The sequence below is a fragment of the Pogona vitticeps genome, chromosome 5, assembly GCF_051106095.1.
Source record: "Pogona vitticeps strain Pit_001003342236 chromosome 5, PviZW2.1, whole genome shotgun sequence".
NCBI classification, from domain to species: domain Eukaryota; kingdom Metazoa; phylum Chordata; class Lepidosauria; order Squamata; family Agamidae; genus Pogona; species Pogona vitticeps.
In genome coordinates, this window is record NC_135787.1 from 134,567,024 (window position 1) to 134,581,065 (window position 14,042).

Here is a 14,042-nt window from a genome sequence, read left to right on the forward strand (position 1 = left end):
CTAGGATAAATGACATCCAGAGGTACAACACTTTGTTTCTGTTTGTATGGTGGTCTTTTACAAGTTTGCTTTTAAAAACCACAAACTCCTTTGTAATAATTTTATTACCAAGTGCCATACTTCCTTCTCTGCTGGCATTACACGGTGAGGGCAACAATTCTGCTGACTGAAGGGGTTCAGAAAATAAGGCAAAAGCTGCATGGACTTTTATTGCTGACTGCAGCAAAATTGCTTAATGACTGGTATCATCTAAATGAGGCTGCAAGCAGAATGACTCATAATCTCTCTCCATGCAGAGATTTTAATTAAATAATTATAATGTCCTTGTTGTAATTATTTATCAGTAACTATGCTCCTGAGCATTGTCTCACATGTCTTCATCCCCCCCCATCATCTTAGCTTCTCTTTTTAGATTTCTTTTTTAAAAAATCACTTTAAAATTTAGCTAGTGTAAGTTAGCTAGATAGTTAAAGAGAGGGGGTCCTTCTCTCCCAGACTGCTCTTTCCAGGTTGATCACAGCAAGACTATTTTCATGTTTGTTTGTTTTTTGCACTTTGCTGTTATGGGCCATCAAGTTCCATGGAACTTACAGTGACCCAATCTAATATGGTTTTTATGGCATCTACAATATTTAAGGAGTGGTTTCCCCAGTACTATCCCTCCAGCGAGTCTCCATGGCAAAACAGGAATTTGAACCCAGGTCTGATTCTTAGTCCACCATTCTATCTATTACACCATAAAGGTAAAGGTTCCTCTTGACATTTTTAGTCCAGTTGTGTCCGACTCTAGGGGGCGGTGCTCATCCCGTTTTTCAAGCTGTAGAGCCAGCGCTTGTCCGAAGACAGTTTCCGTTGTCACGTGGCCAGCGTGACTAGGGAACGCCGTTTTACCTTCCCACCGAGGTGGTACCTATTTATCTACTTGCATTTACATGCTTTCGAACTGCTAGGTTGGCGAGGAGCTGGGACAAAGCGATGGGAGCTCACTCCGTCACATGGATTTCGCAAGACAGCCCTGCAGCACAGAGGCTTCTGCGGTTTAGCCCACAGCCCCACCACGTCCCATGGCCCTCATTTTCTACCACATCTGATTTTATTTTGAATCTGCTGTGATTTATGCCTTTATTTTCCTGTTCTGCAAAAGGAGAAGCACAAACAACAAGGTCAGGTCACGCTGAATGCTGCAACTGCTTCAGGCCACAAGACTGGGAGTTGTGTGCCAAGAGGCAAAGCAGGAGGACATAAGGGTTTGTGGCCAGGGCAGGGGAAGTCTGCTGACCTGGGGGCTCTGTTTTGTTTTTCCCCTTCCAACCACCAATAAAATGCCTTAATCTCAGCAAGGAGGAGAGGAACTTCCTAAGGCAGCTACAAGGAAGGGAGAGACTCAAAAAGGACAGTTGGCATGGTCTTTGATGACTTCTTAAAGGAGCAACACATGCAGTCTGCTTCGCCTTCACACTGCTTGGAATTTTACCTCATCTTCTTTTCTTAACCCTGTCTTCTGCTTAAACATACAGCAAGCAGTGTGATGCAATGAGGGTGGGTGGGATGGCTTATTTCTGCTGAAACAGAAAAGTGAAAGAAAGCTACACTCCCATCACTGTAATATTTGCCCTTTCTCTCCCCCCGCTTTTCCTGTTCTTTGGATGTGAAAACTAGTGGTGCAACCCCCCCCCCTCTGCTGTTCTGTGGCTGCAACAGGATGCTGTATGATTGCAGAAACAAGCCTCCAAATAGTACAGACTTTGATGATTTAATCAATCGCTCGCTAGCATATAATGCAAGGAAGTTGCATTATATGCAACTTCCCGGAATGGGCTACTGTAATAATTAATGGGTCTTTCCTTGAGGGTAGATTTCCCTCTGCCCTCAAGGAAACACTCATTAGGCCCATAAGAAAGAAACCCAGTTTGGCGGCGGACGAAATTGGCAACTATAGGCCCGTCGCCAATGTTTCTTTCTTGAGCAAGGTAGTCGAGAGGGTGGTGGCCGATCAGCTCCAGGCGTTCCTGGATGAAACAGATGCCCTGGATCCATTCCAGTCGGGCTTCAGGCCGCGCCATGGGACAGAAACGGCATTGGTCGTCCTGTGTGATGACTTATTGAGGGAGGCCGACAGGGGCAAAGTGTCTCTGTTGGTCCTCCTCGATATCTCAGCGGCCTTTGATACCATTGACCATGGTATCCTCCTGGGGAGGCTCGCCGAGTTGGGGATAGGTGGCCGGGCTTTTGCTTGGCTCCGTTCCTTCTTGGAGGACCGTCCCCAGAGAGTACAGCTTGGGGAGAATGTTTCGGCCCCGTGGTGCCTTAATTGTGGGGTCCCACAGGGGTCGATCATCTCCCCAATGCTGTTTAATATCTACATGAGGCTGCTGGGAGGGGTCATCAGGAGGTGTGGAGCGCAGTGCCATCAATATGCGGATGACACACAGCTCTACATCTCCTTTTTTCCAACTGCAGGAGATGCCGTTCTGTCCCTTCGGCGTTGCCTGGAGGCTGTACAGGAATGGATGCAGGAGAACGGGCTGAGGCTGAACCCGGACAAGATGGAGGTACTGAGGGTGGGCGCCACCACACCTGGGGATATGGGAAACTCCCTCACTTTTGGGGGGGTGACTCTGCCCGCCAGGGATGGGGTCCGCAGCTTGGGGATCCATCTGGACCCGGCGCTTACCATGGAGACCCAGGTGGCGTCCGTGGTCCGTTCCATCTCAGGCGGATAGCCCAGCTGCAGCCCTACCTTGATGTGGGGTCTCTCACCACTCTGGTGCATGCGCTTGTAGTCTCGAGATTAGACCACTGTAATGCGCTCTACGTGGGGCTACCTTTGAGATTGCTGCGGAAACTACAGGTGGTGCAGAATGCGGCGGCCAGACTACTCAGTGGGCTGAGAAGATACCAACATATCTCCCCCACTCTGGCCGCATTGCATTGGCTGCCCATCCGATTCCGCATTGATTTCAAAGTGTTAACGCTTACTTACAAAGCCCTAAACGGTTTAGGACCTCGATACTTGGCGGAACGCCTTCTCCCACCTAGATCTACCCACCTAGATCTACCCGTGTCACTCGCGCGAGCCAGGAGATAAGGCTGAGGAGCCTAACGCCGAGAGAGGCCCGAAAGGAAAAGACCAGAAACCGGGCCTTCTCGGCGGTGGCTCCTCGCCTTTGGAACAACTTGCCCCCTGAGATTCGCGCGGCTCCCTCGCTGGGCATTTTTAAGAAACAACTAAAAACATTGATGTATAGGCGGGCCTTCCCAACAGAAAACCCTTGACGATCTTTTTTCTTATTCTGTTCTTTATTTTTTTTTTATTTACGTTTTTGCTGTAAAGTCTTAAAATTACATTGTTGTTTTTACTGTAAGCCGCCTAGAGTGGTCTAATATGATCAGATAGGCGGGATAGAAATAAAATAAATAAATAAATAAATAAAGTTGGTTGTTGTGGGTTTTTCGGGCTCTTTTTTCGGGTGCTTCGGAAGACGATGTTAATTGCTGTCTTGCGAAAACATCGTCTTGCGAAACGCCGTTCCCCATGGGAATGCATTGAAATCTATTTAACAATCTACATATACAGTGGTGCCTCGCTTAACAAGCGCACCGTAGAACGACGAATCCGCATAGCGATGAGGTTTTAGCGATCGCAAATGCGATCGCATACCGATGGCCCCTATGGGCAAAAATCGCTTTGCAAAGATCAGTAAGCGTTTCGCTTACCGATCTTCGCAAAACGAAGCCCAAAGATCAGCTGTTCGGCGGGTTCAAAATGGCTGCTGGAAGCCCCAAAATGGTGGCGCGCAGCGTTTTCCCGCCCTGCCCTCGCTTACCGAGGGCGCGAAAATGGCTGCCGGACCCGGGAAGCATCGCTGAACGGTGAGTTTTCGGCCCATTTGGAACGCATTAAACAATGTTTAATGCGTTCCAATAGGCTTCCCCATCCTGTTCAGCAATGTTTTCACATAGCGAGGGTTAATCCGGAACGGATTAACCTCGTTATGCGAGGCACCACTGTACTGTACAACCCTTCTCTATATAAATAACATTTGAAATTGGTTGGCATAAAAGTACTTGAAGATGGACAGGAAGGAGGTCTTCTCTTTTATAGATGAATTCAGCACAATTTTGTATGGGAATATTCTAAACATAATTCTGTCAAGTAATAAATAATAGATGAAAATAAAAATAATATGCTCTGTTCTTTCTCATGAGCCGACAATGCCATTTTTGTTTGTTCAGTTGGTTGTTTTATAGGCCACCTTTCTCCCAATAAGGGACCCAAGCTGGCTCACAGTATTAAAAACAGCAGAATTTAAAACATAATAAACATTAAAAAACAATTAAACAAAAGGCTAATTAAAATACAATTGAATAATTAAAAGCAAGTAAACATTAAAAACTATTTTAACTTTAAAAAGGCATTCAGGGACTCAGCTGTGATTGGTAAAAGTCTGCCTGAGGAGATGGGTCTTCAGCTGTTGATGGAAGGATAAAAGGGGAGGGGGGTTATGTTGGATGCATTGAGAAACACCACATTGGACCATTCAGGGCACAAGCTACCACAAAAGGAAGATTTTCTACTGTGTGAAGAAAGTCTGCAGTGGTAGTTTCACTCCACCCAACTACCAGGTAATGTGATTTGACCTTAACTGCTATATCTAAAATTTAACCTTCGGTTTTGCTTACAGAATGTCCTTGATGTTTCCCTGTAAGCTCTGTGATAACTGAGGAACAGGTGTGTGTCACCTAGAGCAGTGGTCCCCAACCTTGGGCCTCCAGATGTTCTTGGACTTCAACTCCCAGAAATCCTGGCCAGCAGAGGTGGTGGTGAAGGCTTCTGGGAGGTACAGTCCAAGAACATCTGGAGGCCCAAGGTTGGGGACCACTGACCTAGAGCACAAGAAGTTGCAGCCAGCCCCATAGTGTTAGAAACTGAGACCCACCCACATTGCCTCTTCATCTTAGTAGGCACTGTTAAGTATCATTTGAAACCTGCATCTCCATCTTGCAGAGTTCTAACGCCAAGGGCAGGAACTGCAAAATCTCATCTGGATCTTCCTGTTTCTTCCACCATCAGTTTTTTTCTTCAACCACCAAGCTTGATGGAGAGTTCTGAAGAAAGTAAGCCTTGTGCACATGCAGGGCATTTACTTGGTCCTAATGAGGACACTGCCTAGCTGTGGATTCTCAGCTTGCTGGGGAAAATAACTTCTCTGATTTTACTGAACTCTGTAGCAGAAAAAAGAAATGGCAAGTCAATCATTATATGAATGAATGAACTACACATTATATCATTGGGCTAATAGGACAAATTGTTCATTTATATGTTAATAGGGTAGGCAAAGTTAATTAAAGAACATACATACAGACTTGTTTGCCCTTGTGGACAGGTGCTGTGAAGGAATCAATTGGAAAACGGATGTGCAAGAATTGATGCAACTAAGTAAATGGATTGTTAAAGGTCATTTTTATCAAATGTACAATCTGGTTTCCTTCCAATGTTTTCCTTGCTTTTTAACTTCAGCTGGAAGGCATTAATTCAAATGTAAATAGCAAACTTTTTTTTGTAATTGCTGTGATATGCATAGGGTAGAAAAATGCCATTTTAAGGGGGTTGATCAGCAGTTTAAGGCAATTCTCAAATCAAGTTGCTCCCTCTTAATGCAAAAACATGAGGAGGTTGGCTAATCAGCCTGATGCTGTTTAATGAAATAATAAATGCCTTGCAGATGTCCTGATTCTTTGCTCTAACAGTAAAATATTACCATCGGACTTCTGCTTGTGAGTTGTTTTTTAATCTGCTATTGAACAAACATATGATAAAATCTGGGGCTGATTCTACATTAGTATCTGCTTCTAGGCCATGGAGTTTTATGCAGAGACGGGGTATACTGCTTTTATGGGTTACAGCTCCTGGAATTCCACAACTGTCAAGGTAGTTGGCTATTGAATTCTGGGAGCTGTAGTTCATAGAATGAAAACATTTATTCCCTCTGGTTTTATGGAACAATGGTATCAAATGTAGAGCACTCTCTTCTGTGGGAATTGAAATGACAGTTACTGTGCCTAAACTGTCTACAGTACAAGAGCTTAGAGGTAACTGGTTACCTGTAACAAGTGGCTTAGAATTTCTTCCTTTTCCCAGTAACAAAGCTGTAATTAAGGCAACTCATAATATAACTTGAAAAGTGATAACTTTATTACACTTAACTTACTGCTCAGTTACATGTATAGATTTCTAACGTACTGTGATGTTAATCTTTTCATGCACTTTTTGCCTTCCTGGAACAAGAGAATGTGCTTTTAAATAATTGTTTTTGCTGATCTCCTGCACCTCGTACTTCCAGTTTTATACTCACAATCATAGTCATCTGATTCACTTTTGCCGTGTGAATAAAAAGCTGAAAGAAGGGAAATGATTGCCTGAAAAGGTGTGTAGGATTTGTGTTGCTGCATGGTTTATGATCATCATCATTCCTACTACATGGATAGGGTGATCGATGGATAGTCTCAGAATTTGCAGTCCATATTTAATGTGAAGTAATCTGCTTCTTTTAACTTCTGACAGGAATACATACTTCTGATTAGGTATGAATAAACTGGATTTTTTTTTTTGCACTTCTCTGCTTTTTTACTTCTGTGTCTGAGTACATACCTTCAGAGGGAGGAACGACCCATTATGGACAGCATGTGGACCATATTGAGAAACATGGCTACTTAATTAAGTCAAAATATATTTGCTTTCCTCTGAACCAATGATCCACTGAAATACACAAACACCAATAGACTGTTAAGAGTATAAACTGAACAACTTGGCTCTTTTGTAAACTCCACAACAAAAATGTAATAGGACACACACATATGTAATTTTTTACTGCACTATATAAAAAGCCAAAATAAAATTAACAGAAAGGACATTTCAGATTGTGGCCTAGCCCCTTGGGGGCTGCAAAATAGACACTGAAAGATCTGCCACAGCACTTCAGGTCTTTCTTATGACATTACAAATACTGTAACACATTTAGAAGTATCCATGTACAGTCATAAAGATTGCTGTAGTGTGGCAGAGATTCAGCAACTTAAGGTCATAACATGCCAACTGGAGAACATTAGGGTAAAAGCCTCCTTCAGCTTCTGCTTAATGTTCTGGTGACAATAAAGAAGCTACCGGTAACTATTGATAGCAGAAAGATATTTACCAACAGCACTTCAGAACTTCCTTTCTTTTAACTGAAATAGGTTCCGCTTCCACTTACAATTTTCTTTTCAAACTTTTATCTATGTACTTTAAAATTCCAGTTAGTTTGTTACAGCAAGCTCTTGTTTATAATTTTAAATCATATATATGCACACACACACTCAACAAAAACATAGCCTAAAAGGGAAACCCATGGAGATATTAATAGGTTGTTGGCAGAGTTCTTTATGAAAGCCAAGTACCTCCACACTTCAGAAACATGTATTAAAAAGGATAACTTCATGGAGAAGTTGAAATCTGACATGGGGTAAAAAAAATAAATAAAGTAAACCAAGTGGACAATGGATTGGACTGCTGCTCAGTCTAAGCGGTATTAGCTAGACATAAAAACACAATAATGAGCCAAGGAAGAGACTATGTGAAAAGATAAAGAGATAATTTAAATAGTGTGTATATATGAAGGTATAAGAATTTATGAATAAATATTTCTTATACTGTATATATAAATAAGAAATTTATATGAAATTTCTACTTTCTCATATATATATATGAGAAAAAAAACATTAGGAACTTGTAAAAGATATCTGATGCTGTTCAAACTTTTTTCTGAATTCTGCATTTCTTTATAGCTTTATAATGTCCAGTTCCACCATTGTTGTAGGTCTTTGGACCAATGGGTTCATCCCAATGATTTTTCAATGGTATTTGTTTCCATGTTAATGTGTAAAGAGGACCATTTATACTCAGAAAGGTTTAGAGTGACCATGTATATTACGTCAAAGACAACAATACTGAAAAGGCTGCAAGAGGAGAGTCCTGTATTTAAAGTGGGTCCTCTGCATGAAGAGCACCCTAATCCAAGTCTATGTTATGAAGAAGCCTAAGAAGGGAGAAGAAGTGCTTTGACCAGCCCTTGCAATGAACACCAGGACAGAAGGCTCAGCAGGCATACAGGTCATTGGTCATCATCTCCCCTGGCATGATGAGATGCCAGAAATTTTCGTTTACCTTTCAGTGATTCAGGCTGCAAAGGTGAATGGTCACCAGTTCCAAATTTTAGGCTAATGTGGTCATTCTTTCATACATTTATATCCAACTATATGGAGAAGACACATCTATCTATACAGCATCTGTCCCTGTAGTATCCGTTGAACACTGGCATCTGTCTGTAGAGCAGCTGTGGTCTTTGTGGAATCTTGTGTTCTCCCCCAACCCTGATGTGTTTTCTCATGTTTATAGATGCATACGTGGCAGCCCTCTTTTTCATTCTTGTTGGCTTTGCCATTTTCATAATGAAGCTCTGTGGAGAGGTGGGTCCCAGTTATCCAAGCTGGACTCTAACTCCTCCAAGCCAGTCTATGAAGAAATGTTCCACTTTTAGCTTGCTTTCAGATAACCATGGCTTGAGAATACTTTTAATCTCTTTTCCATTTATAAACTTGCTGCTTGACCTTTTGCAGCAAGGTGCCTTGTACATGAAATGTCAGAGAGAAGCTTATAGACATGGGACAAAGTTATACTTTAATTAAAAATGATGCCGTGAGACTAAAAAAAAAAAAGGTTACTGGCCTCGATCACAAATATTTAATGCCAGATTACTATTTATGATCCTGAAATAACAAAAAGGAACTTCCAGGTATCTTGTAACTAATCAATCTCTACATGCACACATGGTAAAATTAGTTGTGGAAATGACAACTACCATGAAATTTAAAGAAATTTGTGGAAATGACAACTAGCACATTTCAAAGAAACAGATTCATTCCCCCCCCCATCTCAACCTCCCTTTGTTCTCAAAGCTGCTTGGGGGGGGAGAGAAAAACAGAAAATATTTAATTGTTTTTAAGGTCAGTTTTGCCTTTTGACTGATGCTGCGGGGAAATGTTAAGCAAAGTGCATGAAGTTTGGTTAGCTATTCATTCAAGCAAAAATACGTCAGTTTAGGCAGGCAATTGTAACCATCATGAACATTCCTCCATGAGTGGGTAGAATGATGGATGATCTAGTGCTGGTGCTCACTGAATAGGAGAGAGAGAGAGATTCAAAAGGGCACTTGCTCTTTGGTCCAGTGGAGACACAAAAAAGGAACAAGGTGACATTCTCTGAGAAATTCCTAAAGCACAAGGGGAAAAAAGCAAACAGGCTACAAACCCCCTCAGCTATGATCATGCAGATCTTCATTTTTTGTCTGAATTCATCATCAGCTGCCACTTGATGTGAGTAAACACACAGAGAGAGAGACAAAGCAATCGTTAATAAAAAAGGATACAACCATGCTACCATTTATTAGCTGTTTGGGGCCAAATGTAAGAAAAAACATGAAGCAGCAGCAGATGTGGAAACTCAGTTATGGATATCAGACATACTGACTCCCCTTACCTTTCAGTGATTCAGACTGCAAAGGTGAATGATCACCAGTTCTGAATATTAGTGTAATACGATCATCCTTTCATAAAAATATGCATTAGTTTTGCAAGTTTTTCCTTGGTACTGTTACTGTCTTTGATGCTTAGATTTTATACTGGGGCAATATCTATCAAATTGCAATGCATTAGAGAGGGGTACAAACTAAAAAAATGAGCCACAACGTTCATGAAAAATCGCTGGTACTTCGGTTTGGGTCAGTTCAGGTTCATCGAAACCTAAGAACCTGAACTGACCTGTGTCATGAGATTGAAGGCGAATGGGACTTGTAGCCAGAGATTAAAGGAAAGTGGAAATTGTAGTCAATGAAAAAGAGAGAAAATGGAATCTGTTAGGTTTTAAAAGTGAAAGGAAGACATGTGAATGTGAGAAAGGCAGGGAGGTTGTTTTTCTTAATTTACAGCCAGCCTGGTACAGCGGGGAACTGATAAGGGTGCAATAAGACAAAACTATTTACCAACCTTGATTTTGAGGCAAGAACCGTAAAGACTTCCTGAAGAAATGGAACAGTCTGGTTCTGTTGGCGTAGTAAACGTATTTATGGGACAACTGAAATTTTTCTGTTGTGTAATCCAATTATTTATTTTATTTATTTATTTACACTTTTATGCCATGCCATCTGGCCTGGGGCAACACTGGGCAGTGTACAACAGAAAACAAAACACAATTAATAAATCATAAAGCACCAAAATAACAAATTGATATGACATAAAATAAACAACAGGACAAAAGATCAAAAATCAATTACAGTAAATTAAGTTAATAAATGAATAAGATTCAGAATTAATAAACAGTAAACATTAAAAACAGGTGACAGTGAGAGGTGTTAAATATGCACAATCAGCAGCTATTAAATGGAGTGGATTGAAACAGGAAATGTAACTTAACCTAACGTCTACAACCAAAACTGAACAGAACTTTAGTGTTTAAAGGTAAAAAAATTTGCATAGATCCTGCTTCCTCTAGCTACAGTTAATTTTTTTTAAAAGGGTTCTTAAGCCAACTGCTAAAATAAACTGATTTGTCTTCCATTGTTTAACAGTTCCATAAGTCATGTAAAAAACTGTCTTTGTCATGAAGTATGCAGTTTGAATTTATTGCTTGTGGTAATATCTTGTTTTCTGCAGTTCTGTTGCCTTTTGCCTGTAAGTCACCCAATGAGTTTGTTATTTCCAAATCCAGTACTGTGCCCATTCTGGGAAAACTGCCTATTTTGCAATTGTAATCAAATTATGGGAAGAATAAAATTATCTTTGCTAAAAGCAGATACGCAAGCAAATAAATCATAAAAATGCTACCATTCCTAGGGTTACTGAGATACAGTGGTGCCTTGACTTACGAAAGCCCCTACATATAAGCATTTCGACTAACGAACAGCTCCGTTCACAAAATTTTGCTACGACTTACGAACGGAGCTTTGACTTACGAACAAAAAATGTGGGGGGGGGGAGCTGGAAAAGGACTTTGGACTGCCTGGTACTGTAATTTTAAAATGTAAAAAATTGGCTTAAAAGGTGTTTGGTTTGGTTTAAAACTGCTTGGTTTTAAAGGTGTTTTGCTTAAAAAGTGTTAGTTCCCTCCCTCCGTCCTTTTCTGCTTTTTTTTTTAACTTAAGTCATCTTAGTTTTTTTAAAAAAATTCTCCCCCTAGTGGTAGAGGACGGATTAACCACTTTTGCATTAGTTCCTATGGGAACTAATGCTTCGACTTACAAATGGAACTTCTACATACAAACAAAAAACAGCCGGAACGGATTAATCAGTTTTCAATGCATTCCTATGGGAAATGCTGATTCGACTTACAGACTTTTTGACTTACGAACATCCTCTGGGATGGATTAAGTTCGGAGGTCGAGGCACCACTGTATTGCAAAAACAACCAACATTAGCAGTAGACGATTGGCAGGTACACAGCAGAAGGTCCTGCTTATTTTTTTTTCAACAATGATTTTCTTCTGCAAGTTTGTTTAGTTACCTGTGTTCAAGATACTTTTGCCCTCCCTTTCTGTCCCATTGGCAGTCTATAGCCAACTAAAAAAGAAAGGTTAACACACACATATGCATTTATATTTTTTAAAAAATTAGAACTCAATAGGTTTGATTACTATTCCTGTGAAGAACAGTGTAATTTTTTTTTTTTTTTTTGCCCAGGATTCACCTAAAAAGACAGAAAAAATGCTGTTTGGGATGACATTTATCCCATGCAGGATTCACCTGAAATAGAATCAAACTATGGAGAATATGGCACAGAAAAATGGTCAAAAGTGGGGAGAGGGATTTGTGTGGAATTTCGTAGTTGCCTACACAAAACAATGGGCAAAAATAAAAATAAATTGAATTTAATTTAAAAATAAATAAAACAAAATTGGAGGAAGGTCTTGTTTAGTGGGAAGTCATCAAATCTCATGCATGTAGAGGGAGGCCTTAGTGGGGAGCTTCAGCGTAACAAGACTCTGAGAACTGCTGCGAATGAGAAATTTTGTGAGTATTTCCCACATCTCTAGAACCAGCTAATGAGGAGAATGGAACTTCCCAGGTTGTGCTAACCAACCTGCGTAATTTGCTTTAGGAATGATTTTTTTCATGGGCAAAAGCTGACCATGTGGCTATTAATTATGTACAGGGGCACTCACGATCCAGAGAAGAAATGTATCGTTTATAGGCTGAAATCTTGTTACTTGAGTTAGTAAGCTGCACTAGGGTAGGCACAATGGATTTGTGGAGATGTGGTAAGTCAACTCCTCTGAAAATTCCATTTGGTTCAGAGGGCCTATTCTAGTTGCGCCTTACTGAACTAAGGTGGAGTAGGCCCATTTGAATCAATGAAATTTATAGAGTTGAGTCACCAAATCCCCACTGATCCAATAGGAATATTTTAAGTGCAGCTTACTACCCTAAGCAATAAGTGTTCAGCCACTGACTATATTATACAGAAGTGAATAAGAACTAGCCCTGAAAAGTTTTGACCAGCATGAAAACTGCTTTACCATAAAAGTATTTTTACACAAGAGATGTTCTTAACATACTCCTAATATAGAGGACTGTTGGTGTTCGAGTTCAATAACAGACTAAGATTGCAGTCTTGTGACATCTGTCACATTCCCTCATAGGAGAACAGTAAAAAAAAACACCACATACCAAGTGCAGGTTTAGTGTTCATTAAAAGAGTTTTAACATCTCACAAAAGAAGCATACGCTTTAAGGTATTTGAAGCTGCAGACAATTCAGGACGTGATTTGTGATATTGTAAGAGTAGTGATAAAGGAAGAACCAGAAGATCCATAATAAATCTGTAGATGCCTGCTGTCTTTTGTGCTTCCTTTATGGAAATGTTGGACAGAAGGTATCATGGATTCTGTGGAATCTGGTCATGGGCTTCAGGCTTCAAATTGGAACGGTGCTCAACTTTCACTAATTCCGCTGGAGTCTAGGGTTAGAAATAAAAGACTGGAGCATCTATATTTAGTGTGAGGCAAATCTAAGTCTTTGGCCACTCTCCAAAAGGGAGTTACATGTGCTTAAGAACATTAAAATCACTGCTTAAATATGCTTAATTCTCTTTTGGATGTTTTATATCAGTGGAAAAGTGGAGTTCACAAAAAGAGCATATAAAATATCAAAAATATTCCGTTAGCTATGAATATCCAGCAGAGCTGTGCTACTAGTTGTTTTCTCCCGTAGTCCATTCATTAATTACTTACAGAAATTAGAGGGGCTTATTCTGGAGTATATTGCAATTACTACTACTACTACTACTACTACTACTACTACTACTACTACTACTACTACTACTACTACTACTACTACTACTACTGCAGTACTACTATGTTGTACTTCGTATTTCATAGCATTGCTGGTGTGTGTGGGCAGACAAAAGTCAGACCTAAGCATAAAGAGTCAAGACTTTAAAATTTGAAAATAAGAACCAAATGTTTGCAAAATCACTGGGTTTTTAAAATTATTATTATTTCAGGAAGCGAATTAGCAGCTATTGGCAGTCATTTAGAAATGGTAGCCCAAGATTCTGGAATAACTCCGTTGGCTGAAATTCATATGGGAAGGCTTCCATATTGTTTTAATTTCTTGTTTTAATATTTGGTACTTCACAATTCCTGTCCTTTCTGTTTTTTTGAGGTTGCTTGTTGATGAATCTTCAACTTTTATAAGGTATGTTTTTCTTCGTTGCTTATCCAGAAGTACAATATCTGGTTTATTAAAAACAACTGTTTTATCTGTGAAAAGTTGCTTGTTCCAGTACAATACTGTGGTTTCATTTTATAAAATTGGAGGTTGCTGGATTTTATAATATGGGAGAAAAGATGTGAGTAAGCCATAAAATTTAGTTTAGCTTGGAAAAAGAGAAGGGGCCTCAAAAAACCAAGATAAAGCTGAGGGACACCCATAAATTGCAAAAATTAACAAAC